The sequence below is a fragment of the Papio anubis genome, chromosome 5, assembly GCF_008728515.1.
Source record: "Papio anubis isolate 15944 chromosome 5, Panubis1.0, whole genome shotgun sequence".
Classification (NCBI taxonomy): domain Eukaryota; kingdom Metazoa; phylum Chordata; class Mammalia; order Primates; family Cercopithecidae; genus Papio; species Papio anubis.
In genome coordinates this window covers 31167796-31186304 of record NC_044980.1, presented here as the reverse complement: position 1 = coordinate 31186304, position 18509 = coordinate 31167796, and the positions used below count along the sequence as shown (strand labels likewise).

The following is an 18509-nucleotide window of genomic DNA, read 5'->3' as shown; positions in this document are numbered from 1 at the left end:
CTGAGGCAGGAGAATCGCTTGAACCTGGGAGGCGGAGGTTGCAGTGAGCCAAGATCGTACCATTGCACTCCAGCCTGGGCAACTAGAGGGAAACTCTGTCTCAAAATAATAACAATAATAAATACTCAACTCAAAATGCAAACCAATCCTCACCCTGTCTTCCCATACCATCTTCTATCCATCAAGAGCATGTCACTTATTTGCTTAGGAATGAGGATCCGCTTAATGAAAATAAAGTATATAAAACCCAGTCTTCCTCATTGGTTAGAGCTTTTCACTTTTCTAGCAACCTACAACTCACCTTCTCAGTCCTTCCACAGGGCCATGGGGAGAGTCTCTCAAGCAAACCAAGTTAACAGCACAGAATGCTAGTGGCAGGACCACAGTCCCAGGCTCGTGGATCAGAATCTGATCCCATAGAATATTCTGAACAAGTCCACATAATTTCAGGCACAACCTATAGGGTCTCATAGATGGTCAACTTAATTTCATGACACAGCCAACTACAAAAGCACTGCAATCTTTGACTGCATTAAGGGAAGTCAACTGTCCACATCGCCGGAGGAAGTAATAAGCCTCTTCTGGATAAGACTGCATGTAGAGAATCTGATGCAGTTCTGGCATTAAAATTTAAAAATGGCGGCCAGGCGTGGTGGCTCATGCCTGTAATCCCATAACTTTGGGAGACCAAGGTGGGCAGATAACAAGATCAGGAGTTTGAGACCAGCCTGGCCAACATAGTGAAACCCCATCTCTACTAAAAATACAAAAAGAAAAGAAAAGAAAAGAAAAAATTAGCCAGTGTGGTGGCACATACCTATAATCCCAGCTACTTGGGAGGCTGAGGCAGGAGAATTGCTTAAACCCAGGAGGCAGAGGTTGCAGTGAGCTGAGATCACACCACCACACTCCAGCCTGGGTGACAGAGCAAGACTCCGTCTCGGGGGGGGGGGGGAAGGGAAGGTTAAAAATGGCAATGCTATCTTATGATGAACAGCTGAAGAGACTAAGGTGCTTACCCCGAAGAAAACAATCTGGGTATGGAATAGGATATGATGGTTTCATACAAAAAATATATGAACAAGAAGAATGGGGCAGACCACTTCAGGGTGCCACAGGTAACAGAACTAGTACCAACAAGAAAAAGATTAAAGGGCAGGAGATATTTGGCTTCATGAAACAAAATCTTTTAAACACCTAGGGCTGTCCCTTGATGGAAAGGCTGCCTTCTGAGGCGGGGAGGCCACCAGGGATGGTGCAGTCAGGGTTTCTGACTTGGCTGGTGGAGGGGGCGCTGAGTTAAAGGACTAACAGGAAGAGAAATGACCAGACGGGTGCGGTGGCTCATGCCTATGTTCCCAGCACTTTGGGAGGCTGAGACAGGCGGATCACAAGGTCAAGAGATCAAGATCATCCTGGCCAACATGGTAAAACCCCATCTCCACTAAAAGTACAAAAATTAGCTGGGTGTGGTGGTGCACGCCTCTAGTCCCACCTACTAACTAGGGAGGCTGAGGCAGGAGAACTGCTTGAACACGGGAGGCGGAGGTTGCAGTGAGCTGAGATCGGCTACTGTACTCCAGCCTGGCAACAGAGCGAGACTGTCTCAAAAAAAAAAAAAAAAAGAGAGAGAGAGAAATGACCAACAGTGAGCCAATGACATGAGCCAATTACACTGAGCTTGGTGGTCTATCAGCTGTGCCAAGCCTGAGAGGGTGGGCATCAGGGACAGGCACAGAAGGAAAGCGAGGCCAGGAAAGAGAAAGATGTGGACCGAAGAAAAGATGGCAGATAAAGACGAGACAGATCTCTCCAACTCATTTTGCCCATGTGGTAGGGAAGATGAACAGTTTTGTGGCTATCCAGCACCTATCTAATCACCCTTTGGAGTTGGGGGAAACGCCTGTTATGAGACAGCCAATAGAGAAGAGATGTCTATTCTCTCTTCCCACTCGCAGGGATGAGTAACAGGAATATGACATAGATTTGGCCCACTGGGAAACCTTGCCTGGCATTCTGGATCATACGGGAGGGATGTGAAGACACAGGGGGACAGATGAAGACTGGTACAGGAGTCTAGTAACGGTGGTAGTGTCCTAAGCAGATAGCTCCCGTGCCATGACCTTGGACACACCCTGGCCATCTAGTCCCCCTTGGTTTTTGCCCATTCTCTTAAGCCCAGACCTTCACACTTCCGTTGGTATCTGTGAGCTTCCCAATATTCTGTCACTAAATTTCTTTTCTGCTTAAATGAGCCAGAATTGTTTTCTGTTGTGTTATCTCGAACTCCAGTTGTTAGAATTGCATGAATTTGGGGAACTGGGGTTTGAAGTGCTATTTTGCATTGTCCTTGGGTCATACATAAGGATGAAGTTCTTAGAAAGTTGCATACTTCCTAACGTTGTTTGCACCTGAAGAACTTAAAAAAAGTGAGATTGTCTATCTTCCTTCTATTGCTTCCAAGAGTCTATAATAATATATCTGGGAGTGGGGGTGAGAAGAAGCCAGTCAGGACTCTGTCTCAAAAAAAAAAAAAGAGAAAAGAAAACAAAGAGTCTCAATCTGTCACCCAGGCTGGAAGGCAGTGGCGCCATGTCAGCTCAGTGTAACCTCTGCCTCCTGGGTTCAAGCGATTCTCCTGCCTCAGCCTCCGACTGGCTGGGATTACAGGCACTTGCCACCACTCCCAGCTAATTTTTGTATTTTTAGTAAAGACGGGGTTTCACCATGTTGGCCAGGCTGGTCTTGAACTCCTGACCTCAGGTGATTCGACTCCCAAAGTGCTGGGATTACAGGCATTAGCCACTGCGAGCCTAAAACAATTTATATATATAAATGGTTCTCTCACCTACTCCACCCAGCCATTCAAAGCTGAGGCTGTTACAGAATCACATGACCTCAGACCCAAAAGTACCCTCCAGGAAGCACACGCCATTTACATTGTATCATTAAATCACATACTCCTTTTATTAGAATTTCTCGTATTTTAAGTTTTCTCTTTTTATAACTTATGTCTGCAAATCTGTATGTTTTCTTTAAGCATCTCTAGGGAGACTTTGTTGGTACTTAAGATCATTAAGGTTAATTATTATACCACAGACTGAGTTATGTTGTTCTCAAGCTCTATTATTTCCAGGGGAGGAAAATAAAGCTTTATCTGTTCTAGGGATATCTCTTTGCTGGAACAGTTGCAGAAACTCTTTACAGATATTAAAATCTGTCTGGTTCTTAATCTAGTCTGGAACATAAGGTCGAAAAGTCTGCCATTCTCAAAAAGACAAATCTTGGAGCATTTGCACCATCTAGGGCAGCAGCAGAGGTATCAGAGACAGCCCTCGCCCCTGAGCAGACAGAAAAACATCCTCTGACTTACATGTCCCAGCTTGCTCGCCCCAACAACTCCAAACTCTGGATCATAGCTGGAAAGCCGCCACGAAAAGGGCAGAGGGTGTGAAATGATTCACTAATGGGCCATTAGAGCTACTTCAGGAAATTCAGAAGTGATGTATTTCTATGGAAATCCTGATTCCTCCCAAGTAGCCTTTCATTGGGTTATAACAGAATAAAGTATTTCTTCCACCTGTACTGATTCTATGTGGAGCCACTCAGCAAACTATAATATAAAGGTCTCTGGAGGTAATACAATAATAGTGATGATGATAATGAGACCACCTTTAAAGTTTATGTAATGGCTTGGCACTTTCTTGCCCAAAGCCCTTCACATACATTGTTCATTTGGCCTTCCTTCCCTCTCTCTCCCTCCCCCACTTCTTTCTTTCTCTCTCTCTCTCATTCTCCCCATCCACCCTCCCCACCCCCACCCCCAGCCAACAGACGCATAGACCAAGTCTCACTGTATCCTCCAGGCTGGAATGCAGTGGTGCCATCTTGGCTCATTGCAACCTCCGCCTCCCAGGTTTAAGCGATTCTCCAGCCTCCACCTCCTGAGTAGCTGGGACCACAGGCTTGTGCCACCAGGCCCAGCTAATTTTTGTGTATTGTTTTAAATTTTTAAGCTGGTTTCAAATTCCTGGGTTCAAGCGATCTAACTGCCTTGGCCTCCCAAACTGCTGGGATTACAGGAATGAGCCACCACACCTGGCCTATGTTTCATTTGATTTTCATATCAACTTTGTAAGGGAGGTAGCACAGATAGATTTATCTTTATTTTACAGACGGGGAAGTTGAGGCACTGAAGGATGAAATGGTCTACTGAAGAGGCGGGGCACCTGGGGCATTCCAGGGGCCTGTCAGCTGTGGAAGCATCAGGATGGTTGACGTCACTCAAGTTTTAGTCTAGAACTGAGAAAGGATGCTTGGGTTATATTTGTTTCTGTACCCTGCATATATGAGCATTTCATCATCGCCATTCTAATGCGACAGCCCAGAAACAAGGCCCCTGGGGCTTAGAATAGTGGATCTCGTCAAGAACCAGAGAGTACACATAGAACCTGGTCTTTGTAGACCCAGTAGTTTGCAATGTACCTTTGTATATTGTCCCTATAAACGGAGGGTCAGTCCTGGCACCCCTGATGCCAGTTAGCCCGTTCTTTCTCCAGGCCTTAGTTTCCTCATCCATCAAATCAGGGCTCTGGGGCTGGGATAACAGGTCTGCAGTGGTGGTTTCCAAATTTGACTCATCAAAAGAACCATCGTGGCGGGACATGGTGGCCCATGCTTGTAATCCCAACACTTTGGGAGGGAGAAGCGGGAGGATCTCTTAAGCCAAGAGTTCAAAACCAGCCCGGGCAATGCAGTAAGACCCATGTCTCTACAAAAAATATTTTTAAGAATTAGCCGGCGGTGGTGTGTATCTGTACTCGCAGCTACTTGGGAAATTGAGGTGGGAGGATTGCTTGAGCCCAGAAGCTCAAGGTGACAGTGAGCTATGATTGCCCCAGTGCACTCCAACCTGGGCAACAGAGCAATACCGTTTCTTAACAAAAAACAAAACGAAACAAAAATAATAATCTAGGGAGCCTTTTATTTGAAGAAAAAGGGACTGCTTTGTAAAACGACAGTTGTTCAGTAAAGATTTAAGCAAAAACGTATAAATAAGGGACCTCCTAATCATCTATCACTCATTGGTGGTAGGACAGCCGTGCCATAAAAACATTCTGACATGGTGGGGGCACGATCCAAGGAATTCCTTTACTCCCAAGGAATATTTTACAAATATGACTCTAGACCCCACCCAGACCCGCCGGAGGGTCCAACAATCTGTACTTCCTGAAATGCCTCTCGGGATGCAGTCAGGTTCACACAATAGACTTTGGGAACTAAGAACACAGATAATTAATTGGGACTCTTCCTGCAGAGACTGGTATAAAACAGCATGTTTGGCTCGGCGCGGTGGCTCACGCCTGTGCTCCCAGCACTTTGGGAGGCCGAGGCAGGCAGATCACTTGAGGTCAGGAGTTCGAGGCCAGCCTGGCCAACATGGTGAAACCCCATCTCTACTAAAAATGCAAGAATTAGCCATGCGTGGTGGCGCACGCCTGCAGTCCCAGCTACTCAAGAGGTTGAGGCAGGAGAAATCGCTTGACCCCGAGAGGCGGAGGTTGCAGTGAGCCGGGATCGTGCCACTGCACTCCAGCCTGGGTGACACAGGGAGACTCCATCTCAAAAAGAGAAATAAAAATAAAACAGCATGTTTGCCCGGGAGAATTCTTCCAGTCATGAGGTGCCACCTGTGCTTCCTCAAGGCTAAGATGAACACTCTTGGGGCTACAGAAAGTTTACCTCAAGAGTAGAAATAAAAAGAGGAAAAAAGAAGGAGTAGGAATACCGGAAAGAGTAAGGATCACCCTATCATGGCTGTGCACCTGTCCCCATCCTCATGCCCATCTCCTTCAAGACACTTCCTAGGGGAGGAGACCCAGGAAGCACCTGGATCCAATCCAGGGGAGACGATGTGGTCTCAGGCAGGCAGAGTCTGAAACTATGAAACCTGCGGGAGAACACCCTGGGGGGTTCCTGTAAGGAAGAGAACAAGGGGGAAAAACAGGGTTGAGGAGAGTTTCTCAAGGCAATCTAGTAAAGGCAAACCCAAAGACAGAATTTTGGTGTGGTTCTTCAGCCCTCTACATGAACGGGGACGCTGTATCTAGAATCCTAGAACATCCCTTAAGACATATTCCATATGATGTTCTCATAGTCAACCACCTCTCTCCCCTAGAAGATAGGACTGAGATAACAGAAACCAACAAGAGATGGCAATAACATCTTTGGCCACTCGAAGAATCCCTCCTTCACTAGGAATCAATAGCCTGGCTTTGGACTGCACAATGCCAGCCTCCTGGGAATTTGATGAGCATGAGTCAGTTTCCAGGCCGCTGATAACCTTTGATAAACACACACAAAATTAGATTTCTGTTTATAAGCGCCACTCTGTGAAGTCACCAGTTGGCCTGTGACATAAGTGGTTTGACCAAGGCCAAAAGCACACCATTAGGGGCCAGTCGGTCAGATCTCGGGGTTCTGGAGCTATTAAAGGAGCTGCTTGGGCTGCAGAGGTACAGGGACATGTTTACTCCCTGATACTCTGCCAAAGGACCTTTCTCTAACTTGCAAACGTCTATGAAAATCTTACAAAGATATACAACTTGCATCATCCAATGACACACTTAATAAATCTCCCTTCTGGAAAGAAGAAAGCCATATACACAATGCTCCTGAGCGCAGAGCATCTGGTCCGCACACATGTATGGGATCAGATGGTAATCTGCCCTCTTCTGCACCCAGCAGGGCTGAGGTAATTGGCTACAGGCAAGCAGCTGCAGCGCATGGCTCAGCTCACAGCTCACCTGGTGCACACGGGCCATGAGCCCAGGAAGTGGCCCCTCCAAGGCGCAGCTGCAGCCGCTTCCCAGGGAACACACACCATGAGAGTCACCTGGGAACACACGTGCACATGCTGCCACGCCACCCTCCACCTTGGCAGCCTCTCCCAAAGCCTGAGCTTCCACCTAATTAACATCCCAACAGGGCAGTTACTCTGGGATCTAAAGGAGGCAACATATACACTTCGAAGCAGGTGAGTCTGTCTTCTGGGATTTTCCCACATTTTCTCTCCTGGAACGTCTCTTCCCACAACTACATGTTGCAATACTACAACTAAGCTACCTACAACTAAGATTTATCAACATTATAGGAAGTGAGTTTGGAAAACAGAGGTTCTTATCTGAATTGCTGTAGGCTACAGCCTGGCTATTCTGATCTTGTTACAAAAGCAGAGATCTCAGGCCCCACCCCAGGCCTACAGCATTTTATCAATATCCCTCAGTCACCTGGGGATAGGCTAGAACATACCACACTGTCCTGGATCTTATTTTTTCCCTGGCAAATGAAGATCTAAGTAAATATCAAATGTACTCGAGTACATGAAGACAGGGTTCCTTTTCTTCCTTCTCTCATTATTTTGTGCTGTAGATTCTCTGGCTACCTGGTAAAGTTTCAAAAATTGTATTTCAAATGCATGAAATGCATAGGATTAGAAAGAAATTCAATTATCTGGAAAAACAATACCCTAAATATTTAAAGATTTGTAATGCAGTAAACTGTATGTGCTTCTTTGTTACACTGAATTTGAAGATCTAGTAACACAGTTGCTAAACAGACTAGCTGACATAGTCTCAAAGTAGTAATGAGTGTAGATGATATTGGGATTTATCTGCTACCAATAATGAGTATCATTTGTGCTGGTGACAAAGACATAAGGATTGCTAATACTACTGTCCTTTGCTGCCTACATCCATTATTGAAGGAAATACTAAATTTGAGCTACAGTTTTCTTCCCTTCCAGGTTCACAGTCCCTCTGAAATCTATTAATAGAATCCAGGTTAAGATGGAGAGATGCTTAAAGATCCTGTGCAAAAGGAATAAAGAGAGTGTTGTGCCCTATATCTGCCTCTCTGTCTGATTTAGCTTGAGCACAAGCTGGTCAAACCACTTCCTTCTCTGACAGTGACTGCATTTGCCTCGTCGGCTTCTTTTTGTCTTGTGGCTTCTACATAGCTAAGCACGCAAGTGTTTAATACATCCTTTGGATCAAACCCTCTAGGTTGGGTTCTAAATATTTCTGAAGCAGAAATATTACATTCCGCATGTACATTCCATGATATATTCTGAATACCATTACACAGGGTAACTAAAATAATCCCGCTTTTTAGGATGCGCCTTCTTCATCTGGGTGGGTCCTACCATACAAATGTGGATTTAATACAAACTACTGATGCTGAGTTCCGAACAGTTCCCCCAGCTCTGCCAGAGTGCCTAGGGCAGGCTTCTGTCTCCTGGATCACAAGCACCTTTTCAGGGTAGTTTTCTTGCCAAGAATAAGCAACACTTTCCACAGTCGTGTCAACTGTGGTTCTCAAAATAAGATCCATTTTCAGGAAAAGCCAAAATCGATTTGTCTTTTTTTTTTTTTTTTTTGAGACACAGTCTCGCTCTGTCGCCCAGGCTGGAGTGCAGTGGCGCAGTCTCGACTCACTGCAACCTCCGCCTCCCGTGTCCAAGAGATTCTCCTGCCTCAGCCTCTGGAGTAGCTGGGATTACAGGCGCGTGCCACCACGCCCAGATGTTGGTATTTTTGGTAGAGACAGGATTTCACCAGGTTGGCCAGGCTGGTCTCGAACTCCTGACCTCAGATCTACCTGCCTTTGGCTCCCAAAGTGCTGGGATTACAGGCGTGAGTCACCATGCCCGGCCTTGTCTCTCAATTTCAAAACTATACATCCAAAGCATCTTAGACTGTTCTGTAGGCTATTTTCCCCTCACACCAACCCAAGTGCCGTGAAAGCAAAATGGAACCGAGCACATCAACCTTGGGGAGTTCATCTGACACTGGTCTGAACTCTCACAGAAAAGTTGTTACGACACCACGAGGCATTTCTCTAACAAAAACAAACCATGTGAGTGTGTTTGGACCATGTTTACAAAAGAGAAGGCAGACCTACAAACTGAGACACAGTCTTACATAAAGAGTTTTGTTTGGCCGGGTGCAGTGGCTCACACCTATAATCTCAGTACTTGGGGAAGCTGAGGTGGGAGGATTACTGGAGCCCAGGTGTTCAAGGTTACAGCAACCTAGGATCAAACCACTGCATGCCAGCTTGGGTAAGAGAGTGAAACTCTGTCTCTTTAAAAAAAGTTTTGCTCAAAAAGAGCCGTGTCTCCAGGTCCATGTGAGTGCCATGAAATAATTACATTTCTCCCTCCCTGACACACACACACACATGCCCAAACACACACATAGGATAGCACTCACACTTAGCTTCTCTTTATCTAGGTTTAGTCACCTAAAAAATACATCTCTAAACCTTGCAGTCCGAACATCCTATGACTAGTCAGTTGCATTATCATCTTGACCTAGTTCTCCACCTATCCTGGTTCCAGGGCTAATCACGTAAGATAGAGCAATAAAAAAAAAAAATAGGTTGAAAGCAGAGGAAACCTCACAGATTTCAGAGTCAATCTGTGGATAACAAGAGCCTATCATAGTAAATCACATCAGACTAAAAACGATCTTAACAATCAGTGCTATATTATTCACTGTGATTTGGCCTAGAATAGTGACTAACTTACAAGGTTTGAGATCCTGGCTTCAAGACTGCTTAGGTTTTAGAGTGACCCAGAGGTTGTTTCTGGAGTAGATGAAGAACCCACATAATTAAAAAACAAAACACATACTAAAACTGATAGCAGATTCTATCCCCATTTTGAAATCCCAGTGGCAAAAAATATAATGAATGAAGCCACCAGAAGACTATAGCGAAGACTGATGTTTCTTCCACTGAAATGGCTGAATCTGTTCACTTTTAAGATGAAAAGTTAAAATTCCTACTACCCTACCTGCACGTTATGCACATGTACCCTACAACTTACAATATAATAATAATAAATAAATTAAAAAAAAAAAAAATTCCTACTACCCTAACAAACTTGTTATAAATGTCTAATTAGACACAGGTATAAGATCATCTAATGTCTCAGCAGTATGAAAACAGCAGGATTTTCATCACATAAAGTTTGGATGGGCCAGTGGGACCCCAATAACATCCTCAAACACCAAGCTGTCCCCAAGTACATACATTTCACAGCTTCAGCATTTCATTCTCTTTTAACATTCCTTGACTCACTTGAGGGATAAACTGAAGTCAAGCAAGTTCTAGCCTGTAAAACAGATTGTGCAAAGGACTTAGCTCTACAAATTCAAACTGCATCCTTTATTTTTTGCCACCTTCTTTCCTATAGCACTTAGATGTAATTTTCTGTTTCCCCTCCAGGTCTTTATTGCTCCCCTGCCAAAACTGTCTTGCATCTGTTACAATAAAATACCCGTGATGTTTTCCAAAGCCAGCAGCTTACTGCCAAAAGTCAAGCCTCTACCCCATGGGCAGTTGTCTGGGAACTGAAGTCAAAGTGTTGCAAACTCATGGCAAAGCAGATCCTCCTCTTGCTGGTGGAAGTGGCCAGCAAGAGAAAAACGAACGCTTTTGCCAAAGGGGCAGAAATGTTGGTGCAGAAGGCAAGAGTGAAAGGTTGCTATTCCGTTAAGAGCACCATGATGAATTTTGGGATTCACGCCATTCAAATGAAGACCAGCTCTGCTACCCTTGAATCTCCTGCCATTCACCTCATGGCTTGTGGTCCTTCCATTTTTGTTATGATTTGTGTGGAAATCTAAATTGTTCACTGCAGAACCACTTTTTTGGGGGGGGGGAGCAGAGCACGGGGATGAGGAGGAGAGTTTGTAAGAATTTTAAGTTTTTATTAAAAACGGCAAGCCTTGGAAAAACACAATACATAAACAGAAGAACATTTATCTGCCCTTCACTGGGAGTCATCTGCACTGATGTTCTGCTCCTGTGGTCTCAGGTGTCTCACTGAAATAGAGACTTTTTACCAAACGGATTCTCAAGGGCCACTTCACGCCCTCCTCAGATTCACCTTACTCTGCCAATTTCCAACTTGGTTTCCATCTTCTAATTTGGGAAGTGTTGAAATGAGAAAGGCAAAGAGATGGTCTGGGTGTTATTTGGCTTTGGGCTACCTGACAGCCTCCAAACCTCAAAATTACAAAAAATACAGACTATCGGGTGATCCTTCTCTTCTACCAAATGAGTCACTTTTGGTCCCTTTAAGGACCGAGTTCCTCTGCTGCATGTCAAATATAGTTGGGTTGATTCTGCAGGAAGAGATCCTGAAAGAAAGGGAAGGCAGATCTAGAGTCCCAAGTCAACCACTGTCACGGCCTGACTCGTGGTGTAGGGACCTCGTGGTGCAGGGCTGATGACGTGCCCTGCTGAGGTCATCTGGGGAGTTACAGTGTGGCTATCCAGTGAGGCACACCTGCACTTAACAAAGGCAATCTGGGCAGATGGGCCCACAAGGGACAGCAAAGACAACAGAAGAAGTCACAATGGGGCATGCTGTGCTACAAGGAACAGTTGCCACATCCATGGAGGGAGAATGTTGCTATCTTGTTCCCCGGTCACCAAGGAAAGGCAGGGCTCCAGTCGGGATCTCCATGGCATGTGCTCCACCCCCAGTGCCCACCGCAGGTAACGTATAGAACTCGCATTTGGAAGTGAGAGACTGTATCACCTACAAAAGCTCTTCAGAGGGGCACAGCTTGTATGTAAACACAAAGCCACAGAAAGGGATCCCCTGCTGGCCACTGAGCCACGAAATTATTGATTCCCTTTTATAGACACGGTTACAAGTTTTCTTGAATTCAGAATCATAACTTCTATTTTGCCTGGCTGTTCCTCTCAAGTTTACACGCTTTACGCATATATGCAGACGTCTGGCTTGGTCTTTGATCCTATTCACCATCAGGAAAAAAAAAGATAAATAGATGTCAGATTCCAGCCCTGTTTCCATAGCCAAAGGGAGATGACAGATGCTCCAGCTTTGGGCTGGACACTCAGCCCTCACAACACTGTACAGATGAGTTGGCTTGTTAAGGGCTGCTCATGGCTTGCACGCCAAAGTGATTGGACGTCAGTGGTTTCTGCCTCTTTAGGAGCCAGCTTGGTTGCATGGCTCAGAAGCAAAAAGGTGCCACGGGCTACCGTGTGGTACCAGGTAAGTTTTAGAATTCTGACACACGCTGCCTACCCATGCAGAGGAAGAGGTTACTCACCCTCCAGCCCGAGCCTTCTGGGAACCCAAAGCCGACCCTTCACCCCACAGCCCGCCTCACTGCATCTGGCCACACAGCACCACTCCCTCTTGGGCAAGCCTAATACATTCTCCCACGTGCTGATTCCTGACTGCCCCTTGGCCTGGGGAGTCCAGACCTCAGTCTGGTTGGTTTGCAGTTGAGTTTCAGCAGTTACGCAAATCAGGTTTCTGACTCTGTCTGAAATTCCAGTGCATACAGGAACAGCAGGTTGCTTAATCTCTAAATTCAGGGCCAACCCCTTTTCTAAATACAGAAGTGCTGCCCAGCTCCCATGGCAGACTAAAGGACCCACCCCTCCCAGCTCTGACAGCCTGGCTCATCAAGCGTACAGGCGCCATCTTGTTTTCCAGGCCCTACCTCCTGCGGGGCGCCATACTTCTCATATTTTCATCCTTCCTCACTTGTTTTGTCAAACTGGGCCCCACCCCCATTCTTCTCTACTGACAACATCCAATTTCCAAATACAGGAGGAGAGATCGTTGAAATGTCCTGGTAGTAAACGACAATCTCCTGTGAGATGCTTTCCTGTGTTTCTGCAATGGACAAAAAGCTACTTACACAAGACGGCTCCATATCGAGGCCTGAAGTTAAACATGAACAAGGTCACCAGATTTTCCTCTTCCTTTATTAGAAATGACATTAACAATGAAATACCGTGCTGGGTAGAGGAGAACTGCGTGTTCAGGGGTAAGGTTGGAGGGCCTACAGTAAGCTTTCTTAGAGTGCAATAAAGAAACATTGTTCTAAATATGAGAAAACATGGTATTCAGCTGTCTTTTTTTCTTTTTAATTACGAAAAACATCTTTTTTTTCAAAGTGGCAACACCAAACACTCTCAGATTGTGGAAGTCTAGCCAGCATTCAGTACGCAAAAGAGAAAGAAGTGAATGACTTGTATGTGTTAGCAGAGTTTTGGTTCCCACTGGGTTCTTCCAGTAGGGCGCACAGTCAATACATGGCTGGCCTCTTAGTTGTCTTCTCCAGCGGGTTCATAAACCAGGAAAGAGGGTGAAAATCCAACCACAGGCACACAGTTCATCTAGTATTTCTTTACTATTGTTGGGACCCTGCAGAAAAGCTTCAACTTCCTAAATCCTGAATTTACCCATTTGGAGGTGATAGCATTTAATACAGACTAAGAAACTAAAATCAGTTTCCCAAACAAGAGCCCGTTCAAATTGCTGAGGACTTAATTTGCTGCATCAACCCGCTAATCACAGTATTCACCAATGATATTAAAAAATCAACAGGTCAAGGTGGGGTGCTGGGAGCAGTGGCTCACGCCTGTAATCCTAGTGCTTTGGGAGGCTGAGGTGGGTGGATCACTTGAGGTCTTAAGTTTGACACCAACCTGGCCACCATGGTGAAACTCTGTCTCTAGGGGGGGGGGGGAAATCAACAGTCTGACCAGCAAACCAGCAAATGTCTTTTTCTAAACTTCAGATAGGCTTTGTGGGTCACTATCTCTGTCCTATATTCTTTGTTTCTTCAACTCTTTAAAACATAAGACACATTCTTAGCTCCCAGGCCATATGAAAACAGGCTAGGACAGGCTGGAGTTGCCTAAGGGCCATAGCTTGCTGAACACCGCTTCCAGCAGGAACCCTGGGAAGGAGCCTGTCCCCAACTCAGCTTAAGTCACTGCAGATAGCACCTGGGACAGATCAGTCTGAAGGGTGGGAGACAAAGGGGACACACACAACAGGTGGACAGTAGGCAAGAAAGGGCAAGAATTGGGGTGGGGATGGTAGGAATATGGGGTGAAAAAGTTTCCTAAAAGACTACAGGAGGTGCTGTTCCTCCTCCCATAGAAGGCTAGCTGTGTAATGCTGAGAAATCACGCGGAGAAAGAGACTAGCAATGATGTGTGGGTTATGTGTGGGTTTGCTTGACTCAACACAGCCACCCCCCAGCCCTCCAGGACTAAAATGCAAAGCCACAAAACGTGGGCACCATGGCATGAGGATGACCACAGCATGAGGATGCCAGCCAGGCAGTAAGTAGCAACCCAAGCAGCTCCCACTTTTGCCTTTTCAGACACACCCCTGTGGCTACGGGGCTGAAGCCGTTGAGGTTCTCCAAACCTCAATGCAAAAGAGTTCCAGGATTCAGGCTGGGCTATTCCGCCGAAACAAAGTTCTCTACCTACCTCTGACGTTCTTCTCAGGCTGACCACACGCGCCATTTCTATCCAACCTACTTAGCCCAATCCCCCAACACTCTGGCCACTTCATTCGTGGGGGAAAACACATCAGATCATCCCAGTGCCCAGGAGAAGCAAAGCCTAGAAACGATTCAGAACCTGGGGCTGGAGAGGATCTTCATTCTGTTCTAATTCTCTTATCACAAGCCCCAAACCTTGACAACGGAAAGAACACCCTGAGACTCGGCTACAATCATGGGAATCAAAAATCCGTTTTAAAATTATCCTTGCATGTGGCTGCCACCCATGGTCCTCCCCATTTATTTTCTACCTCTGAGTGTGAAACGTCACTGTGACAGTTTCCAACCCTCTGCACTCCCCCAACTCCATGACAAATAATTCAGGATTCACACTTCACTTTCACACTGCTTTCCAATGCCTTGACTTAGAAGCCGAGCAGAGGCAGCCTGCCTTAATGGAGAAAACATTAGTGCATTCGGGCTTCACTCTGGATCCCAGTCAATTTCTGGATATTTCACAGCTGTTATACATCCACCTCCTTTCTTACAAAAGCCAGCAAAAATTAGTGAGCACCTCGTTGGCTCTGAAATATGAAAATATAGCCACAGTCAAGCCTGAAAATCAGTTTCCGGTTGACTCCCTTCAAAGTATTTGTTCTAAAACAGAGTGTCTGCAGTTCATTTATCATCTGCCAATTTTTAAATGAGTTTTAGCTTCAATGCTGCATGCTTTTGTTTTTTTTTTTTTTTTCTTAAAGCAACTCTCAGAATAAAACTGTCATTTGGTCATCAAACTAGTAACTGAGAAAACTCTTGCTTGGGCAGACATCAACACAATTCAAGCTGAGTCTTTTATGTTACTATTACCTGCTCATCTCTCATGTAATTAAAAAATAATAAACCCTTGGAGGACCTGTAAGTTGTGTTCAGAGAGAAAATGTGATTCTCTTCACCGCTCAGGTCTCCCCTCCTACCTGCTTTATGAGCTGGTCAGGTGAGCGTGGTCTGCTATGCTTCAGCAGCCTCTGGAATGGGACGGACTCCAAAGTTGGTTGTGCTTCATTTCCCTTCTCCATTCAGGTCTTTAAAGTCCTGGGTTATTAACTATCAACAAAAACACAAGCTGCGCCATGCGTGCTCCAACTTCCTGCCAGCTCCCCATGCTCTGTGGAACTGAGGAGCAGATTCTCTCTCTCTCCTCCCGGCTTCACCTCCTGAGCTCCGGAGCCCCACCCACCCACAGCACTCAGATCATTTTTCATTTATGAGTGCATCCAGCCGCACTGTGTTTGTAAGAGAACGAGCCAATCCTTGCCCTGCCAGTGTATTGGAACCAGGCTGCTATAAACGGTTCTAATTTTCCAGGAGCATGGGGGGAAATCATATCCCAGCAGACGTCATGCATGGCTTCCTCCTGCAGGTATCTGCAGATCAGCTCTTCCATCAGCAAAGGACGCACACCTGGCCACGGACCACAGCTGCTTCATTCTACAGACTGTCATGGAGGTGGACTGAAGATTTCAGGCAGGAGAAAACCAAAATATTATCAATATGTGTACTTCACATAACTAAAAATGTGAAGCTAGGATGATCAGGGAAGAAACTTTCCACCCAGTGACCTAATATTTCACAAAAAATTTAATGTCTTGCACTTATTAAAGGGCCAGATTTTTTTTTTTAAATTGCATTCAAATGCAAACAAAAATCAAGAGTTTAAATTATTTTATAAAGAAATCTATTGGGAAATAAAAGCCATTTGTCACGAAGGCACCAAATTTACAACTTTTCTACTCCGACTAAGCTTCCAACTTCCATTGTAGACAAGTACCAGCAAAACCAGAAATCGTCAGTCAGCCCTTGAGCTGCTGAGAACTTCTGCAACTTTTAAGCACAGTATGATTTTTCTAAGGTTTTATCAGGAAACAGAATGTTAAAAAATAGGCTTCCCTAAACCAATACACATATATAGTGGTTTCTATTATGTGTAAAATTTGCCTTGTTTTACAGCTGAAGCAAAAGGGGTCTTTCATGATCCAACAGCCAGAGACAAAGATTCTAAAAACCTGTGGTGCAGGTCTAAAAATTTACACGCGCAACTTAAATGGGAATGACATTTTATTATTCCAATACTCACAAGGTTCTTTGTTAGCTATACTTGTAAGGAACAAAATAGGAGCAAACATCCTCTATTTACTTCTCGCAGCTATTCTTTTTTTTTTCTTTGAGACAGGGTCTGGCTCTGTTGCGCAGGCAGGAGTGCAGTGGAGTAATCTCAGCTCACTGCAGCCTCCATCTTCCGGGTTCAAGCGATCCTCCTGCCTCAGCCTCCTGAGTAGCTGGAATTATAGCCGCCGGCCACCATGCCTGGCTAATTTTTCTATTTTTTGTAGAGATGGGGTTTCACCATGTTGGTCGGGCTGGTCTCAAACTCCTGGTCTCAAGTCATCTGCCCACCTTGGCCTCCCAAAGTGCTGGGATTACAGGTGTGAGTCACCACCCCGGTCAGATTTTTGGTGTTTTTTAGTATACTCATTTATTTTCGAGTTTTATCCAGTATAAATTTTTCCCCTAGGAGCCTTGTATTGTCATAACCTAGTTCCAGTCACAGTGAGAAATTTTTGAAAATTGCTTCTAAATTTTCCACATATTAAAAAACTGATGGTCTAGTATCTGGACTTAAGTCTTTTTTTTTTTTTTAATTAGATGGTTAAAGTGTCTCCTAGAAAGAAAATGCTATACATTTTCACATGTGCTCCGAACGGGTCCTAGTCATCCCAATACCCTAACACATTCTTGAAAACAAAAACAGGATCCGCCTTTTACAGATGAGATAAAGAAGGCACAAAGTCATTGGTAGATGTGATGGTTCCCTGGTGGGGCAGAAAAAGAACTAATGGGAGGATTAGTTCCTACTCTCCAAACACCAGCAGGGAGCCCCAGGCAAGTCCACAATTTTTATGTGCACTGGAGAGGCCTGAAAGTTGATCATGTGGTAACTTCCTGGAACTCACCTTCCTAGTTAAGGAAAGCGTGGACTCCTGCTCACAGTTCAAGCTAAGGAGAAGGAAGTCTGCACTTTAGTTTTTTTTTCTTTGAGGGAAAAAGATTAAAATTGCCTTGGCCTGTGACCAAACTGCAGTCCCCACAACAGGTAAAATTTGCCTATAAAATATTCTTGACAGTATTAGTTGGTGACATCTGCCAAAAATCTATGGTAAAACCAGTTATCCCGCCTCTCTTTGTCCCATTCTCTCAACAAAGGGTGGATAATATATAACATATAGTTTTGCTTTAAGGGGAATTACTGCTACATTTACTCGCAAAACAAGCCAGGTAGCATGTGCCAGAATTCAGCAAGTACACAAGCCATCTAACCGCCCCAGGTTTCCGGGAAGCTGAATCGCATTATCCATGGCAGGCATCTGGGGCTCTGCCTTCTTCGTGCCCACCTTGGTTCCTTGGTCACCGGGCTTAGGAGACCACTGTGCATTCACTGTCCATCACCTGGGAGGGACCCCGAAGATCACTGAGTTCTACTTTCTCATTGTTTTCATGCGGAAACAGAGGCCCACAGGAAGATGAGCAAGCTTTGCAACATCACAGGGCACATTAGTGGAAGTACTGAGGTTAGAACGTCAATCTTCCTGATTCAAACTCTAGGATGGTGCCAGTGGACAAGGTGTGGATCTTTGCAGGCAGGGGCTCAGTAATGGCTCTCCAGCTGGTCACAAAACCCAGCCCAGGGACACACCTAAGATTCTCCCAGAAGCTAGAACAGAAAGGTAACAAAGAGAGCAGTCCCAGAGGTACCCAGCAGGAGTCAATCATACAGCGAAAGCCAAGGGACACCCCAGGTATAAACCCAAGAACCAAAAGCAGACACACAAATGGATATTCCCACCCCCGATATTTCACACAGTAACCAAAAGGTGGAAGCAATCTAACCATCCGCTGATGGATAGATACAGAAAACGTGAAACATATGTACAATGGAATACTATTCAGCCATAAAAAGGAAGGAAATTCTGACACATGCTACTATTTGGATGAGTTTTGAAAAGACACTATGCTGGCCGGGCGCAGTGGCTCATGCCTGTAGTCCCAGCACTTTGGGAGACCAAGGCAGGTGGATCACTTGAGGTCAGGAGTTAG

General features: G+C 45.3%; 1 protein-coding gene across 7 annotated transcripts in view; it reads right to left on the bottom strand.

Moving 5' to 3' along the window:
• The window catches only part of PDZD2 (PDZ domain containing 2), a 472962-nt gene that overhangs the window by 160972 nt on the left and 293481 nt on the right, over positions 1-18509 (bottom strand). The window contains exon 1 of one of the 7 annotated variants that reach the window (XM_009208217.4): positions 15332-16627. The exons of the other annotated variants lie outside the window; for them this stretch is intronic. The gene's annotated coding sequence lies outside the window, so the exon portion shown is untranslated. Of the gene's footprint in view, positions 1-15331; positions 16628-18509 lie in introns of those variants that run through there. 7 annotated transcript variants of the gene reach the window in all.